This window comes from Rhinatrema bivittatum, chromosome 1, assembly GCF_901001135.1.
Source record: "Rhinatrema bivittatum chromosome 1, aRhiBiv1.1, whole genome shotgun sequence".
NCBI classification, from domain to species: Eukaryota; Metazoa; Chordata; class Amphibia; order Gymnophiona; family Rhinatrematidae; genus Rhinatrema; species Rhinatrema bivittatum.
Genome location: NC_042615.1, coordinates 401,790,235 through 401,810,112, shown reverse-complemented (window position 1 = coordinate 401,810,112; position 19,878 = coordinate 401,790,235).

Here is a 19,878-nt window from a genome sequence, read left to right as displayed (position 1 = left end):
CTTGACCATTGGAAGAATGCGAAGTTGCAACCATTGTCCCTTGGCGTACTTTAGTTTGTTATCCTCGGCAGGCAGGGGGGGGGGGGAGGAATTGGGGGAACAGGGGGATAAGGGAGGGAGGGGGGATCGAAGGACCTAATGTAATGGTTATAGGGATATCTTGTTTATAACAGTTACCAAGCTGCATAATGACCCCATAACTGACCTATTTCGTACTGCCCCTGGCAGAATGTTTTGCTTTAATTTACAATTGTTCTATATATGCTATACCCCGACTCGCATTTCTACCTGTGTATATATTTAAATCGCTATTAAGCCGCTTGGTGCTGTATGGTTTCACTCAGCCTATGTTGCTGTTCATGACTGTTTCTGTTTACTTCCAATTATGTATGAGTGACTAAGTTAAAATGTTAATAAACATATATTTAAAAAAACAAAAACCTAGCATATAGAGATGCACAAGCTCAGATTTTAAATTTAGAGCAGAAGGTAGGGGATCAGGAAAAGCTCCAGAATGAAAATTCCATATTGCAGGGACTTGTAAAGAAGTTATCTTTAGAACAGGGACGTAAACCTGTAGATCATGAGTGATGTGAGTCTTGTCTTAAGAAATTGATTCAAGCATTGAATATGCATAGAGCCCAAATAGCTGCTATCTTTTGTGAGGATGGCAAATGTGATGGTGATTTTTCAGACAAATGGAATGGTGATATCTGGAGTTGGAATCCAGATGGTGTATCCTATCCTGTTGCAGTAGTCATCCGCACTTCCATTGCCACTACTCCAGGTGGAGGTGGGGATAATGATGCCCCCACCACCACCACTACAACAACCACTCAGAGTTTGTCACCTGTAGATATGCAAGCCCTAGGGAAAGAACACATGGTCAAATTCGTTAATCAAATTTATGGGAACAGTTTTTAGGGAGAATTTGGATAGTAAGGAATTTCAACGTTTGATGTTAGCATGTGCAGATGATTCTATAAGGGGCATAGTGGAGAGAACTCCTGCAATCCATTGTTATAGCTAATGATACATTTGGGATGTTCAATGGGTCAGAAAGATCTTAAAGTTAAAGAAGCTACTCTAGGTCAGGGATCAGAGGAAGACCCAGATAATTATTTATCATCAAGTGTGGTCTTTTACAAGTTATGGCAAGGAACACTTGTCCAGTCAGGAATGGTAGAGGAGATGTTCCTCCAGAGAATTTAGATGAAGTAGCTTATGGCTTTTCTGCCTTAAGAGACTATGTAGCTAGTTTCATCCCCACTATAGTAATAGATTTTCAGTATGGGAGGATAATCATCCAGCTACAATGACAGAAGTGAGAGAAAAGATACATCAGATTCAGATGTACTATGGCTTACCAAAAGGGGGTAAGAAACAAGGGGGCGGATTTTCAGAGCCCTGCTCGCCGGTGAGCCTATTTTACATAGGCCTACCGGTGCGCAGAGCCCCGGGACTCGCGTAAGTCCCGGGGTTTTCGGAGGGGGGCGTGTCGGGGGCGGGACCGAGCGCAGCGGCATTTTCGGGGCGTGTCGGCAGCGTTTTGGGGCGGGTACGGGGGCGTGGCTACGGCCCGGTGGCGTGGCCGCGCCCTCCGTACCCGCCCCCAGGTTGCGTCCCGGCGCGCAAGAGGCCCGCTGGCGCGCAGGGATTTACGCCTCCCTCTGGGAGGCGTAAATCCCCCGACAAAGGTAAGGGGGGGGCTTAGACAGGGCCGGGTGGGTGGGTTAGGTAGGGGAAGGGAGGGGAAGGTGAGGGGAGGGCAAAAGGAAGTTCCCTCCAAGGCCGCTCCGATTTAGTAGATACGGCTCCGCGCGTATCTACTAAAATCCAGCTTACTTTTGCTTGCGCCTGATGCGCCAGCAAAAGTAGGCCAATTCGCGCTATTTGAAAATCTACCCCAAGGTGTAGCCTCAGTAGGGACTACAGATATTGCATATAGTAATGAGGGTGGATGGAGATCACAGTCAAGAGGCAGAAGTCGAGTTAGAAGTAGAGGTGTGGTAGGAAGAGGCAGAGGAGGTTTATATCCTTCTCTCAGTCAGTGGCAGGATAACAAAGTAAATGAAAATGCTACACAGGAAAATGATAATCGAGTACAGGCTTGGAAAATTCTGATGCAGCATGGGGAGGATCGTGCTTATTGGAATGGGAAACACACTTCCAGTATTATTGCTCAATCTCTCCAACTTAATTGTAAACAAGTTCCAAATGTTGCTGTGGATTTTTCTAATTCTGTGGAGTATGGAAAAATTTTGAAAGAAGATTGAAATGAGGCACCTGAGGGTCATGATAGCACAAGATGTTGTAAGTGGATCCAGTTATGCCAGTTACAGTGGGATCCTGGAGGTACACCAAGAGTGACTCTCAGGCATGGAACTAAAGAAATAAATGCTTTACTAGACACTGGTGCAGCTATTACATTAATTCGTAGTAAGCCAGAGGAAGGAATTAGAGTCAGATCAGTACATTTGCAGAGTTTTCAGGGCCATGATTCAAAGGGTATTTTATGGGGAAAAGTACCAGTGAATATTGCAGGAAAACAATTAGTTGGTCCTATGGTTCAGAAGCCTGATATGCAGAATGATATGATACTAGGGATAGATTGGCTAAAGAAATATCAATGCATAGTAGATCTTCTCAATCGTGTCCTCTGGCAGGTTAGTCAGAGAGATGCTTGGTTTCTGATTAAAGATGTAGATGAAGGGATTGATATTACTGTAGTATGTGGAATTATGTGTAAGGAAGAGAGGGAATATTGGCAAAATAAATTTCCTAGTCTATGGACAACAAAACCCACAGATTGTGGTAAAATTGAAGCTTGTGTTAAAATTGTAGGAGATTTTGTGCAACCACAAAACCAGTATAGTTATCCCTCGGTAGCTCATAAAGGTCTAAAAGAAATTATTGATGACTTATTAGCACAAGGGGTAATTAGGAGAACAAATTCACCATTTAATTCACCTATTTGGCCTGTTAGAAAAGCTGATGGAATTAATTGGAGAATGACAGTTGATTACAGGAGAGTAAATAAAGATATTCCTCAAATGGCGCCAGTAGTAGCTAATATTACAGAATGGGTACAAAAGATTCTAGATCAATGTAAATGGTTTTCAGTGATAGATTTGGCAAACTATTCTTTTTTTAATATCCCCATTCAATATGAGAGTCAGGAACGCTTTGCATTCCAATTTGAAGACAAACAATACATTTTTTGTAGAATTCCGCAGGGATTTCACAATGCACCTGCAATAGCTCATGCACATGTAACCCAAATGCTGTCTAACTTAGAAGAGTCAGAGAAAGATCATGTATATTCATAAGTGGATGATATTATTATTGCGGGTGTTAATAAACAGGAAGTACAAGAGAGGACATAAAGGGTACTAGAACTTATTAAAAAAACAGGTTTTAAGGTTAACCTGGAAAAGGCTCAGCTAGTTCAAGAACAAGTGCAGTACTTGGGTACTATTATAGGTAAAGAAGGAAGAAAAGCTGATCAGAGAAAGATCACAGCATTAGTAGAAGCTCCTGCTCCAACTGATGCTCATTTTCTTAGAGTTCTATTAGGAGGATTTAATTTTTTGAGATTGTACATTTTTCAATATGCACAAATAGTTGCCACATTGTCCAAACTGTTAAAGAAGAAATCTCAGTGGGAATGGAGTCTAGAACATGATCAAGCTTTATCTCAATTAAAACAAGCTGCTCTAAGAGCTCCAGCACTTAAATTCCCAGATAGTTCTAAGCCATTTGAATAGACTTGCAACATTCGATGTAGCTCTTGCTGCTGTGCTTTTACAGAGAAATTAAGATGCTAAATTGGTGCCAGTTGCATATGATTCACAGAAATTGCAGGGCACAGAATTACATTTTGATCCTTGTGAAAGGGAATGCTTGGCTGCAGTGTGGGCAGTTCACACTTTTGAACCACTGACAGGTACAGTTCCTATAACAATTCAGTGTCTGTATACTCCTTTGAAGTATATTTTGTCAGGTCAGTTGATAGGAGGTAGAGTTTCAGGAACTAGATTAGCACTCTTATTTTGCTTAACAGAGGAGTTACTAGTGAAACAACAAGCAAACCTGATTTGATGGCACATGCACTTATTGAAAAAGGGAATGATCATAATTGTGGAGAATTAGAAGATACTCACATGTCACAGTATACAGTAGTTCCATTATTAGCAGAGATTGATACTGCAGATTTACATCCACACATTTGGTTTACTGATGGTAGTTCATTATGGGAAAAGGGAGTAAGACATACTCAGTATGCAGCCATAAATTTGGCTGGAGCTGAGGTAAAAGATAAAATACACACACACATATCCGCTCAAAATGCAGAAGTTGAAGCAGTTAAACAGGTTTTACAGTTCTATCCTAATCCACCTCCAGCAGTGTGTATATATATATATATATATATATATATATATATATATATATATATACAGATAATGATTATGTGGCTAAGGGCCTACAATATTGGATGTTAGATTGGGCAAAACATGGATGGCATACCATAGATGGGAAAGAATTAGCTCAGCGAAAACAATGGGAATATTTATATACTTGGACAAGTAAACAACCAGGGATTTTACATGTTAGACATGTCAAGGCACATCAGAAGAATCAAGATAAAGAATCATATTGGAACAACAAGGTGGAAACTAGCTAAGGAATTTATAGCAGCAGTTACCACATGAAGGCAGGCACAAGATCAGTCACAAGAATCAGATGAGCCTATATGGCATCCATCTACTATCGAAAGACAGGAGTTAATTTGTCTTGCATATTCTTATCTTCATGAGGGAGTAGAGGGTACTTTGTATCGAGTTAAACAAGTTGCACAGTGGACTCAGATGAAATGTCAGATCAAAGAATGGGTAGCTAATTGTATACCCTGTGCTCAAGAAAAAGCTAGACAAGCTGTAACTTATGATAAATATCTTTATAATCAGAGACGTACTGGTCCTTGGCATCATTTACAAATTGATTTTATTGAAGCACTCCCTACTTCTAAAGAGGGATACAAATATCTTTTAGTAATTACTGATGCTTTTTCAGGAAGGACCGAGGCATTTCCTACCAGAACTCACACAGCAGAAACCGCTGCTAAGAAATTGCTTGAGGAGGTAATTTGTACGTTTGATATTCTACATATTATTGATTCAGACAGAGGCCCTGCATTTGTAGGTCAGATGTTTACATCATTATTAAAAGCTTTAGGTATTACCCAAAAGCTACATATACCGTACCATTCCCAGGCAGCAGGTCAAGTGGAAAGAATGAATCATACTATTAAAGATGTTGCGATCCTGCTCGCGAGCAGCCTCTTACCTGTCTTCAGGCCGGCCCAGCCCGATCCCCAATGCCGGGGTTCTCTGCAGCGGCAGGAGGTCGCCATCATGCCGGTGGGGCAGGAGCCGCACCGGTGATCTCCCTTGCGGCATGGAGCCATGCTATGCCACTAATAATTACTCAAGACTGGATGTGTGAAGGAGATGAACAAGCCATGGATTATCAGGTAATTCAGCATATTAAAACTCTTTTGCAAGATAAAACAACTATGCAGTTTTGAATGGATCAGGCTCTACAATCCATTATAAAGGCACGTAACAAGAATAGCCCTGATCAAGACAAATCAGATAGATGGGATGTTGGTGAGCAGGTTATGTACCTTAATTTAAGTAAAAAGAAGCATGTTTATCAGATTGTTTTACCCAGTGATAAGCTTAAATGGGTACATATCTTACAACTAAAGAAATTTTCTTGAGTTTTCTTGTTGCAGGATGGATCCATGGAGACTTTTGTGTGGAGTGAAGCGGCCTCCTCTAAGATCACCTTTCCAGCCTACCTGGTGTCCTTCCTGGAAGAAGATGTTTTGTCTGTCTTGTGTTTTCTGGTTGTTTGTGTTGTTTATCCATTTATTATACACTCATGCTGAAGAGGTTTCTCTTCATCCTTATTGTTCAGAAGAGTCAAAATTGCAAAATGGTCAATATAGGAAAATAACGTGGAGTTCTACAAAACAAAGTGGATCTCTAACTTGGCAATGTACATGTGAATATTTAGGTAGTCCTTCCTCCAATATTATGTCTACAATGATAATACTACTCATTTTCAGAACTGTACTGTTTCACAAAGTTTCACCCGTGATAATAGATTTCAGCTGGATGAAAGGATAGTTTACTGTGTTTCTTATTGTGTTCCATACTCTATACGATGTGATCTGACATACCCTATCGAAACTAATAGTTGCTTCCATGATGTTTTATATAATGTATGTTATTATTTTGTTACGAGGCATTTACATCCTTATTTATTTCTAGTGAGTTACACATGTAGACAATTGCTCTAGTTTCGTTGCTAATCATGTTCAATTACTTAAATCTTGGTTTTCTCTTCAACTACCTATTCTTCAGATGCAACTATTTGACATAAACGTAGCTTCTTAAATACTATCTTAGGTGGTGCTAGTACAGTACTAGGCACTGTGAATACAAAATGACTTCTACAGCTCAGCATAATGCTGATGGTTTTAGATCCCAATATAATATTAATGAAGCTTCCTCTCATTTATCTAATGTTATTGTGGATACTACTAGTCTTGTATCATCCATTTTGGAGAAGAAAATACTTACGCTTGCTAAAAGTGAGTATTAACTTTCTAAAGATGTTTTGTGGGCACAAGTACAAATAGAATTTAACACTATTCTTAAAGAAATTTTATTTACTGCTCATCTATGTCATTGGCCCCCTTCACTCATGCAACTTATAAGTAAGCATATACCTCAATTTGCTCTTGAAAATTTAGACTGGTGGACTGTTAGTGTTCCTTCTTGTTCTTTTACTGGTTGTACAATTGGTATTTTGCTTCCATAGCATACTGTTATTTATCCTATAGTTAACATTGGTATTCAATTTCATAATGTGGTTGTATATCCTCATGATGTTTTGAATTGGGTTTTACCTCTTGATAATGTATGGAATGAGTCTCAACCTATTGATCCAAGTTTATGTAAATCTTTTCCTTATCATTTCTCTTGCTTTGATGGTCAACTACTGAAAATGTCATCACCTTGTTTACTTAATTCATCTCAATGCTTTTTAGAAGCATCTGTAGAATACAATCCTAATGAAAATTTTATGGTGTATTATTTGGGTTCTGGACATATCTGTTTTCATTTGTTTATACCACAAACTGTGGACCTTGCCAATGACACATGATGTTCTAGTCAGTCTCAAATGTTAACTTCACTTCGGATCAATGGGACTGTATTTTCTACTCCTATCATCTTTAAGCAGTCTGTGGATATCACGAAGGACTTTCTTTCTTTTTCTGTTCATCCTTTACAATTGGGACTAGGTGAAGATATACATCATCACCTTGTAAACTTTACAGCTCTTCATCACTACATTGCTTATTTAAAACTGAATAATACTCAAGTCCAACATACTATTCGAATTAAGAATGAGAATGTGTCACGCGCTTTCTTAAGTAAACCTGTTCATTTCTCTTGGTGGGACTAATTGTTCAGATTTTCCCCAAAAGCTACTCATGTTTTTGATTTTTTAATTCATCCAATTGTTATGTGTGTTATGCAAGTTATATTCTTTTTCATTTTATTGTTTATGTGCTATTGGGTACGTAAAAAGACATAACAGCTTTCAGCTATGCTTGCAGATTTCCATTTACAACACAAGTTTATAAGAATGCGTAATTTTGCTTTGAATACTTATAGTTTTTTTTTATTTATTATATGATGTGCTGTGTACTTTAGTATGTGATACCTTGTTCACTGATGAGTTCTCGTGGAATCATTTGAGGGAGATGTGGGATGATGAGGAGGTTATTTCTTTGATTTCTTTATTTGTTTTAATACTGTATTTGATACAATGGATACTAGTGAACCAGCAAGGCTGAAGATTTGAAGTCTCTGCATTAGCTCAGAGATAATGGACATGAGATGCTATATTGGACATTGGAATGTTGAAAGATTGACAAAGACTTTTGGAGTGAGCTAAAATAGCTTACATTTGGAGTCTGTCTATCAGTCATGGATGTAGTCAGAGATACAGTCATTGATGTAGTCACTGATTGGCTGGTCAGAAACAACCCAGAAGAACATATGTTGCTATATGGTACAGAATAGTTATGCTAATAATTGATTCTTATTTGGCTGGGGCTATTACATAGAAACATAGAAATGACGGCATATATGGCATAGAAATGGCATAGAAATGAAGGCATATATGGCATAAAACCATATATGACAAAAAGAACTTGCTATTCTGGTACAAAAACCATATTTGACAAAAAGAACTTAAATTTATGACCAATCAGAAAAGAACATTTGTCCGTGATTGCATTTGGGAAACTATAAAGCAGGGTGAAACATTATCATTGATTTGGAGGCAGAGAGAGAGAGAGAGACACACCCAGAAGACACCATCCTGTATCACAGTGTTAAGCTCCACACTGTGAGTATCAATAGCCTGGCTACCTAAAACCTATATTGTAAATATTTGATACAATATTAATTAATACAATATTAATTAAGTATAGAGATCTGGGAAATGTACTCTGCATTTATTCTTTACTTCTCTTAAAGGATCCCGAGAGATAATAGGATAAGGAATTATCATATTGTTTTATCATATTTAAAGTATATTCTAAGTGTATATTAAAGAAACATGAAAAGATATATATATATCAAATTTTACCAGTCTGTTATTAAACATAGTTACAGTAAAGACAATGAGAATCGGACGATCAGAAGAAGCCCTTTATTTCAATGCCCGACTCTGGCCGAGTTTCGCTCATAGAGCTGCCTCAGGGGCAATTCAATTAGCAGGACTTAAAATATGCCTGCAGGGCTGCTGTCACACTGTCACAATGTCACAATATCATTAGTGTCTGCAGAACACTCTGACATTCTTTCTGCCGATTCTCATTGTCTTTACTGTATCACAGCCAACTGGATCGGCTTCCGATTTGTTTTTTGGATTAAACATTGTTATCAATTTGTATCTGTGAATTATTCCTTATCAAACTAAAATAGTTACAGAGGGAGGCTTTTCCAGTGGTGAAGGCAGACACAATCTCTGTAGCTAAGATTTTGCTGAGAAAATTTATACCAAGATATGGAATTCCAGAATCAATTGATAGTGATCAAGGGACACACTTTGTGAATGACATAGTAGTATCACTAAGTAAGGCTTGCCAGGTCTCACACACCTTAACAGACCCCAAGCCTTTGCCCTTATAGGAAACTTCAATGGCAGGTTAAAAACTAAGCTGGGTATTATCATGGCTGCAACAAATCTAACTTGGCTATGGGCTCTCCCTTTAGCACTAATGGCCTTGCAGGCATCACCTCATTCCAAAACAGTGCTTACCTCATTTGAGATAGTCACTGGACAACCAATGTACCAAAACCCTCCACAGCTCTCATATTTTCCCAGGGAGAATATTTAAACCATTATTTGTTTATGTTGCAGAAGGTTTTGACTTCACACTAGAAGAAAGTACAAGCATCTTTTCCTCCATTGGACCCTGCACCTACTGAGAGTGTTCAACCAGGTGATTTTGTTTTTCTGAGGATTTTCCAATGAAAGAACTCCTTGGCCCCCAGGTGGAGGAGCCCTTATCAGGTACTTTTAACCTCACATTCTGCAGTAAAATTAGAAGGACACCCTACCTGGGTACACCTTTCCCACTGTAAAAAGGCCTACATTACTACAACAGCAGGAAACTCCTGAACATAGAACTCTCTCTCACGAGGAAGCTGGAACAAACATGATCCTGCTTTTGCTTTTGATTTATCTGCACTCCGCAGAGGCATGGCCCTGTTTGGGGCCCCATGTACAGACATATCTGGCCTATACTAAAACACTGCAGAAATCTTAGAATCTTTCAGATTGCTGGCTATATTATCATTTAAAGCCGGATGGCTCTGGGTTTGTTCCTGTACTTTTTAATGAATCATCCATCCTCAATCGGGATACTTATATTGCACCTACTGCTGTCTCTCTTACCCAAACTAACCCTTATGCCCTACCCCTGCGCACCAAAGAGGCAGTGTTGTGTTTTCAGCTGGAGGATGCCCACCTTGGGCAAACTGTACCGATACTATGACCGTCACCTATAAGAAGGTGGTAAAAATATCATTTGTCTGCACGATGGAGATTTGTGCATGAATGCTTGGACCTTGAACTAAACATGACTTTTCATCTATACGAGGTTAACAACAAGGTGGTGGCACATCCTTCCTACTGCGGAAACTATAAGCATAAGTGGCCCATCTATCTCCCATGCTTCAACCAGACTTTACCTCACTGTGACTACAGCAGAAGCAGCCAGTCCATGCGGTTCACCAGCTGTGCCCTATGGAGGCTGGGAAAAAGATCCATGGGTCCTGCTCTACTGGCTATGGATGCAACCTCAGGTGTACTGGAAATTATACTCATGATGAGTACACCCCTTCCCCCATGTTTTTTGCTTGCCAAAGCTTATATTGAAGCGCAAGGCTGTTCTGTGTTGGGCCTTCCTGTCATTACTGGAGGAACATATAAAAAATCTACTTCACTAAATGACAGCAGACTATCGGTTTATAATACCTCAGGACTATGGTTCTTTTCACCATGGGGAGCAGTAAAGACTATTTCCTTTAATACTACTGCTCAGTTTTCTTTTGGATACATTGTACTCTTGTTTTCTCTAAACAAACATCACCAGATGGTGCAGGTCACTATTTGATCTCCAGATGGACAGTTATCCCTTTCACCGTGTTTTGAGAACCTTTTTTCCTGGTTTAGAAGTTTTTGAACTTGAAAGTACTTTTAAAAATCTTTCTGCCACTATGGAAGTCACAATGAAAGAGACAATGAAGATTATGGGACTAATACAACAAGAGATTAAGTCTGTTAAAGAAATAGTTTTAGATACTCGTATGGTGCTAGATATGCTGCTTGCTGACAAAAGAGGGGTTTGTCAATGTATTAATTCTTCTTGTTGTTCCTATATTAATAATGATGGTAGTATTAGAAATCACATGCAAGCCATGGATACTCTATTATCATACTTTACACATTTCACTGACACAGAAAGCCCCTCATGGGATGTCTTTGGATTGGGAAGAATGCTAGGACTTTGGGGCCAGAGTTTCTAATGATACTTATAACAATAATAGTATTCCTCCTTATTCTGGGTGTATCTGTACAATGCATTTTTATGTTACATAAAAGAAGTATTCCTAAAATAATGGTTTCAGCCACACATGCAGTGCCCCAGAATGTATCCTTAGATGAAGAATTTAATAGGTTATGCACTATGAGTGAAAATATAGTAGACATTTAAGACAAGCACTGCCCCCTGGACCAAAGGAGGGAATGTGATAATACAATTTATTAGAGGCATCTGTTTAGTGGAAATTTACTAGAAGGGTTCCAGGAGACACTGCTAGGTCTTGAAACTGTCTCACACTTAGATAACAGAAAAGACAAATGTATCTCTTTGTAGTTTTAGGCAACACAATGAAGACTTATAAAATATGCATGTCTTCAAGGTTAGTTAGAGTTCTCAGGATGTTTAGGAATGTTAATGTCAGCAAATGTTTTTCACCTTGTGATCTTAAATCAAAGGAGGTTTGTACTACTAATCTCCTGGGCAAAATTGTATTTAAGTACAGTCAATTGGATATCTGATTAAGTCAGTCTCTCAAACTTTGGAGCTGGCTTCCTTATGCGCATAAGAAATAAAGGCTTTTGATCATGAGAAATACACTGTCTCTGTCGTCCTCGTGTCCTTGGTAAACTTTTTCATTGCATCAGCAATACACACCACACACAAAGATGCAGGAGACCAGTTGCTGAGACACTGGAGTGCAGTCTGAGGAGTCCTTAAATAGCAATGGCAGTTGACATTATCAAGGGGTACCATGGGGCTTTCCAGCCACAGGCCCTTTAGGATGACTTGTGCATGTGCATGCACCTTAGGATGTCTGGGGCAGGAGCAGATTGGCTGTGTGTGGAGCTGCATTCGGGACTGCAGAAGAGATAGCAATGTCTGTGCCACAAGATGGCACAGATGGCATCCTGAGCCATTCTGGATGGTGTTGGGATATGTACCGTGGCTCACGGTGCCTTCCTGTGAGTTGCATTCCTAACAGTACCCCTCCTCTTAAGCCCCTTACTCAAGGTCCTGGGTTTTAGCTTCTGGGGGAAGCAATGATGGAACTCTTTCACAAGCAGAGGAGCTTGGAGGTTGGCTGCTGGTTCCCAGAAGTTCTCCTCTGGGCCATACCCTTTCCTAGCATTGAGGTATTCCAGCTTGTTAGAGAAGGAGGTCCAAGATAAAAATCAGTGGACAAGTGGGTCCAGGGTTCCTTGAAGCCTGGCAATGGCTGTAACAGCCCCCCAAGGTCAGGCAAGAACAGTTTTAAGCTGCACACAAACATTGCAAGATTCCACACAGCTCTTCACATTTGTCTTTCCCTGTGGCCACCAGTTTATGGAGTTCAAAGGTACAGGTTACTCCAGGATGCCCTGGCAGGCGAGAGTTGTGAGCCCATCTTTTCTCCTGGATACGCTTCCCTGGGAGATAAGATCGGTAAAACAGGGATTCTTTATTAGGAGATGTGGTAAAGTTGAAATTAAAAGCCTGACTCAGGCCGAGTTTCACTCATGTGAGCTGCTTCAGGGGCTACAACAATCAGAAATATATATATTAACAAATATAAAACATATATAGTAGCCACATGCATAAATTAAACATAAAAAAATTTATAATATTAAAAATTAAAACCAAAATGTATATATATATATATATATAACAAATATACAACATACAGAAAAGTACACACACAGAAAAGTCTCAACTAATAATTGGTCAAGAATTTCAAAAATAGTGTAAAACCAATACCTGCAAGATTAAAACTAGCTCATGTAGTTTAGTGTTTGAAACTCCACTCTTTGTATAAAGATTTCCTCTGTTGTCAGATACAATTTATTTATTTATTTATTAAACTTTCTAGACCGGTATTTGGTGGGAACCATCATATCGGTTTATTATTTATTTATTTTTATTTATGCAATTCTTATATACTGATACACAGAACACAAGATTCTATCTTTCGGTTTACTTAGTAAAAATCATTATACAAGGGTTAGAAACAGAATAAATACAATAACATTCAATAAAAAATAAAAACTAAATAACTAAAATCTACTCATTAAAATTAAAATAAATATAGTTAAGAAAATAGAAATAAGAATCCCTCTGTCAAACTTTAGTTTCTCAATTACTCTCTTTGGCATTGGTTCCATATGCTTGCTGAAAGCACTACGTTTTTAGGTCTTTCTTGAATTTCTTCAAGTTATCCTGTACTCTAAGTTCCAGTGGTAGGCTGTTCCAGAGTTTTGGCCCTGCAATCGAAATAGCCCTGTCCCTCACTTCGCTGAGGTAAGCAGATCTAACAGTAGGCACTGAAAGTAACCCTTTATTTGCTAACCTTAGTTCTCATTGAGGTACATGGAGTTTAATAATTGAGTTCAGCCAGTCTGTTTTGTCTCCATATATGATCTTATGAATCATACATAATGTTTTATGTTTGATTCTTTACTCAATTGGTAACCAGTGTAAAGACTTTAGAACTAGCGTAATGTGATCTTTTTTCCTTGTATTTGTTAGTATCCTTGCTGCGACATTTTGGATAACCTGGAGAGGGCGTATAGTTATTTTTGGAAATCCTAGCATGGTAGAATTGCAATAATCAAGTCCTGAAAACAATAACACCTGTACAACATATCTAAAATTATTTTGTGAGAGCAAGGGTTTTAGACGTTTCAACAATCTTAATTTATTAAAACCTTCTTTTACTTTTTTAGATATGTGGGCTTTAAAATTTAATTCATAATCAATGATGAGTCCTAAGTTTCTTGTTGTATCCGTTAACTTAAAACATGTTTGATCATCAAGGGTGATTTTTATTTTTCTAAACTGACATTTTTTCTATCTAAAATCATGAAGACGGATTTATCTAAATTTAAAATCAGTTTCATAACGTGATGTGGTGAGTGGAGGAGGTTGTGTGCAGGAGAGCTCCGGGTGCCTCGATCCGTTTTGCTATTAATCTGCTACTAATTCGGCACAAAAACCCTCCCAATAATCATTTTCTTCTTTGCTAAGCTCCTATATGTCTATCACTACATATATGAATCGCTCGCCTGCGGGTATGCCGGTAAGATCCGGGAGACGCGACAAAGACAAGGCCAGTGCTGGGGATCCTAAAATGGCGGCGGCTCCTACGCCTTCGGGGGTGAGAGGCCCAGAGCCAGACTTAACAGAAAATTTTAAGGCGATTCTCATGGAGGCACTAGATTCGAGATTGGGGGCCATTTCTACCCAGATTGCGGATGTGAAATCGGCACTGGACGAACTTAACCCGCGGTTTGATAGATTGGAAGGACGAGTGAGCTTGGTCGAAGACGACACACTCGCACTCACGGGTAAAATCGCGGCTCTGGAAAAACTGGTTGAGATGCATGCCTCAAAGCTCGAGGATTTAGAAAACCGAGCAAGAAGATCTAACATCCGAATAATGGGCCTTCCAGAAACTCTAGTCGAAAGCAACTTAGGCTCCTTCCTAGAGAGTTGGCTACCAGAGGCCCTCCATCTTCCAGAGCTCACTACCTCCTTTCGAGTGGAAAGAGCACATAGGTTGGGCCAACGTAAGGAAGGAGACAATAGACCGCGGATGGTGATTCTAAAAGTGCTAAACTTTGCTCACAAACAAGCCTTACTTCAAGCTTACCGGAAAGTACCGGACCTGGCATATGATGGCATAAAAATACGTTTGTTCCAGGATTATTCAGCGAAGGTATCCGGCTTATGGCGGAGCTTTTCCCCCATATGCTCCATGTTATTTGCAAAACAGATTCGATTCACTTTGCAATTTCCAGCCCGTCTAAAAATCTGGCATGGGAATCAAATCTCTTTCTTCGAGTCGCCGGAGGAAGCTCAGAAATTTGTGACGACAAACTTGCAAAACTGATCTGAAAAGCTTTGCGGCCATTTTGGATATATGGCTGAGAATCGCCACGTTTACATGCTCAAACAGCAGTACAGTTGACTGGGGTTAGTCGGTGACTTGGCGGCTGCACAACCAATTTAATATGGATTTGTTCCAGATTGACTCTCTATGACTCATCTCGACGGTGGATGCTCATTGAAGCGACAAGCCGCGGAACTGGTCTTGAGGCATAGTTGCTTGGGAGCTGACGGCGTTTGGGCTATGAAAAAAGTACCGGTGTTTTCTTTCGTCGCTTTTTGGAGACTGGACATTTAGTACTTTTACTTTACCATGCAGCTTACTCCGACTTCCACAGTAATATGGAGAAGCACAGAGGAAAACGTAAATTATCTTACAGGGGGAACTGAAGTTTACTGGGTTTTCTTTACTGTGGCCGTTATGTTTATACTTTTCTTTTGGTGCAAAATCCTTTATTTCTCCCGCTGTACAGCGGTTTGGGAGGGGGGTCGGAAAGGGGCACCTGAACACATGTAGAAGTGATCTCTTCCCCATTTACGGGGATTTCTATATGAGGACTGCTTCCACCCCGCAGGCAGGGGTTGAAGCACGGACTGTAAGGTTATGTTTGGGTTATTTCAGGGATTCTGAGGGTGTGGGTTGGGGGGGTTATGTAGGGGGAGATAAGAAAAGGGCTGGGGGGGTAGGGAGAAGGGGGGGTTGTGTGAGTGTAAAGCAATTGTTCTGTCTAACAAACTCTCAGAAGTATGAATGTGTAGGTCGGAGGGGTTGGGGGAATAGGTCTGAGTCTGGGTGGTATGAAACAGCAAGTGTTTACCGATGGGCTCTTTTTCATTTGGATACGAGGTTGTGGGGAATTCACATGTTTTTCTTTCTCTTCGCTAGTCAGACAAGTGGGGAGCAGCCAACTAATGGGCAAAGTAAGCTGCTTCTCTCTCCCTATGTTGAATCAGAATGCCCTGTATGATGGGGGATAATACCAGAATAATTTCTTGGAATGTAAACGGGCTGGGATCACCGGTTAAGAGATACAAGATACTCCAACAACTCAAATCTCACAAACCGACCGTTGCCTGTATACAGGAAACCCATCTCACAGCGATAGAGAGCGGTAAACTCAGGAGGGACTGGGTGGGAGACTGCTACTATAATCCAGCACTGGGGAAAAAAGGCGGGGTAGCCATTTTGGTAAAAAAACTGCCTCTTTTACTGCATCTAACACAGTGCGGGATGAGGAAGGCAGATTTATTTTGGTGACTGGTCTTCTCAATGGTCAGGAAGTTACTGTGTGCAGCCTTTATGCACCAAACGCATACTCGCACCCCTTTTTTACCTTTGTATTGGAACAACTAGTTGAACACGCAAAAGGATATGTATTTGTGGCCGGAGATTTCAACTTACCAGCTGACCCCAGTATGGATAAGACTCCCCAAGGGTCAGTGATCCCCAGTAGAGGGAGGAAGGGTGTTCCCTTTTTGTGCTCAGAGTTTTCTCTCTTGGATGTGTGGCGCACGCTACACCCGACAGAGAAAGATTATACGCATATCTCCCGGGCACATGCTTCCCTCTCCCGCATTGATTATATACTTACCCCGAGAGAGGGGCTCCATCTGGTTTCCGAAGCCATGATTGGGCCGCAGGGGGTGTCTGATCATTCAATGATCTGGGTGGATGTACACTTTCACAGTCAAGATAGGGGGGAGAGGATGTGGAGATTTCCAGGATTCCTCCGGTCCGATCAGCCCTTTAAAATTTATCTGCAACAGAGATGGACGGAGTTCGCTAATCATAATAGTCAGCACACCTCAAACCCGGAGTTATTTTGGGAAACGGCTAAAGCCGTATTAAGGGGAGAAATCATCTCGTTTGTGGCTGCACGCTCGAGGAATATCAGTAAAAGAATCTTAGAATTAGAAGCCAAATTGGGTAGTCTCAAGCAGGAATATATGTCCCACCCTTCCCCGGCTTCTCAAAGGGCCTATTTTGCGGCCCTGAGGGATTTAAATAGTGTGTTACATCAGAGGGCGCAGAGGGCATTTCAGGCGGCGGAAAGGAATTTTTTCCGCTATGGGAATAAAGAGGGGAAACACTTAGCAAACCTAGTTAGAGCCCACAGGGGAAAGACCTTTATCCCGGCCATGAGAACAAGGTCAGGCACTATGGTTGCCGCTCGAAAGGATATTTGTGAAGTGTTCCGCCAGTTTTACGAACAGTTATATACCGATGATGTGTCAGGGGGAGCGAGAGAGGGGGAGTCATTTTTTGAGGGTCTTCATATACCCAGCCTGACTAAGGCTCAATTATTGTTCCTTAATTAGACCCATACTACCCATGGAGGTTATTACTGCTATCTCTACCAGTAAAATGGGGAAGGCGCCCGGTCCTGACGGCTTTTCTTTTGATTTTTATAAGCTACTACAAAACCACCTAGCTAATCATTTGACAGACTTTTTCAATGACACAGTCACTAAAGGAGCGTTTCCCAGTCATTTTAACACCGCCTATATTACTGTTCTCCCCAAACCAGGCAAAGACCCGTTATACCCTGCGTCTTACCGCCCAATCTCGTTGTTAAATTGTGACCTAAAGTTATTGGCGAAGATCCTTGCCAACAGACTAAATTTATTGTTGCTGCATCTTATCTCTGTCCACCAGGTTGGGTTCGTTAAAAACAGACCAGCCTGCACACATATTATTAAATTGTTGACTGCAATGGGTTCCTCCCTTTCCCAAGGCTCCCCAGCCCTAGTGATTGGCCTGGATTCGGAAAAGGCGTTTGACCGTGTTTCCTGGCCATATCTTTTCGCTGTGCTGCAAAGATATGGGTTTGAGGGAAACTTCTTGGCCTATCTCCATATGCTGTATGCACAAACCAAATCACACATCACGGCTAACGGCTGCAAGTCTGGGGAGGTACTAATTCAGAGAGGAGTGCGGCAAGGGTGTCCCCTTTCTCCGCTTTTGTACATACTGGCTATTGATCCCCTTCTTAGGAAAAGAGCATGCTCGCCGCACATACGTGGCTTTGGTATGGGCCCCCAAGAGTTCTCGATTGCTGCGTTTGCGGATGACATATTGATCTATCTCACGGATCCCCAGCGTTCTCTAACTCCGCTGTTGGGAATATTGGAGAGCTATGGGGAATTTGCGGGATTACGGATTAATAAGGATAAATCCGAAGCCCTAGATGTTGGGGGCCGCGTACAACCACATTGGCAGGGCCACTTCCCTCTCAAATGGGTGTCCACAACTATGAAATATTTGGGCATACGGATCCCTTCTGACGTTTGGGCCTTTCACAGGCTAAACGTTGATCCTCTCCTTGAGACGACGTCTTTATTACTTAAGAAATGGCAAGGGCTACCTTTATCAATCTCTGGAAGAATTCAACTTATTAAAATGATGATATTGCCTAGGTGGCTATATGTTCTGTAGATGTCCCCTCTATGGCTAACGGGTAGAGAGTGTAGGGGAGTCAACACACTCTTTAGGAAATTTATATGGAATGGGCGCAAAGCCCGGTTATCTTTTACAATTCTCACACAGCCTTCTAACAAAGGAGGACTGGGCTGCCCTAACTTCTGCGTCATGTAAAAGACATAATGGGTGATACGTCTCATTACACTCCCCTCCAGCTCCTTCGCTCATGGTGGAACTGGCAAACTTTAAATCCCTTACTTCAACTTCCTAGAACCCACTTGCCAATTGAACTTACTACACAACCACTTTTACGGGCATGCCACAAGGCCTGGGCGTACCTGTGCGCGCAAGCGAAGTTCCCTTCACAAGTTACTCCATTCCTACCTATTTGCGGTAATCCCCTGTTCCCACCGGCAATGACCTCCTCCACTTTTCATAAATGGAAGGAGAAGGGATTGGTATGGCTATATCAATGCGCATCATTGGAAAAGAACCAACTGTATTCTTTTCCTGAGTTGCAACAACTCTATGGTTTATCCCCTCTAGATCACTTTGCTTATAGACAACTGAGAGGGTTCTGCCATGCGCATAAGATGTTCTCTGGGGGACCCACGCAATTCGGGGTGGTCCATAAGGTTCTCCCAGTACACAAACCACAAAGATCCACTGTTGCTGTTTTTAATCAATCTTTATTATTGAATTTCCCGATGGACACTATATCCAACAGCTGGCAACAATGGACTAGGTGGTCAGAGTTTACACTTACTGGTTAGGAATATTTGAAATGTTTTGAGCGGATCCCCGACTGGTCGGAGAACGTATTATACAGGGAAACCCAATTTAAGTTCCTGAGAAGGTACTATATAGCGTCCGACAGGGCTTTTTTGGCTCACATAATGGAATCTCCTGTCTGCCCGAAGTGTAAAGTAGAGACAGGATCCTATGTACATAACCTTTGGACTTGTAGTGAAATTTTTATTTTCTGGAGGGGGCTGATTGGCACCTGTAGCTCCCTACTCTCTTTGACGCTCCCTATGGATCCGCTCCTATGGCTATTCGGAATAGACCACCACACTGTTCCGGGCCTGGGAAAAGCAGGGCTGCAGTTCATCCGCAGAGCAAGCTTGATTGGTAAGAAGGCCATTCTAGCTTGTTGGACATCGGTGGAAGCCCTACAACATGAGTTGTGGTTCAGGTCACTGATCAAACTGTTTACCTTAGAGCATACTTGTGCACAAGTGGCTTCACCCACAAAGATGAAGCTTATGGGCACTATATGGCAACCACTGGAGACATATCTAAGGCCCAACATCGTTACTTGAATGGGATTAAGGTCTTTGAATGTTTTTATAGGCTAATCTGAGCCCTTGGGTTGATGAAATTATATTTAGACTCACAC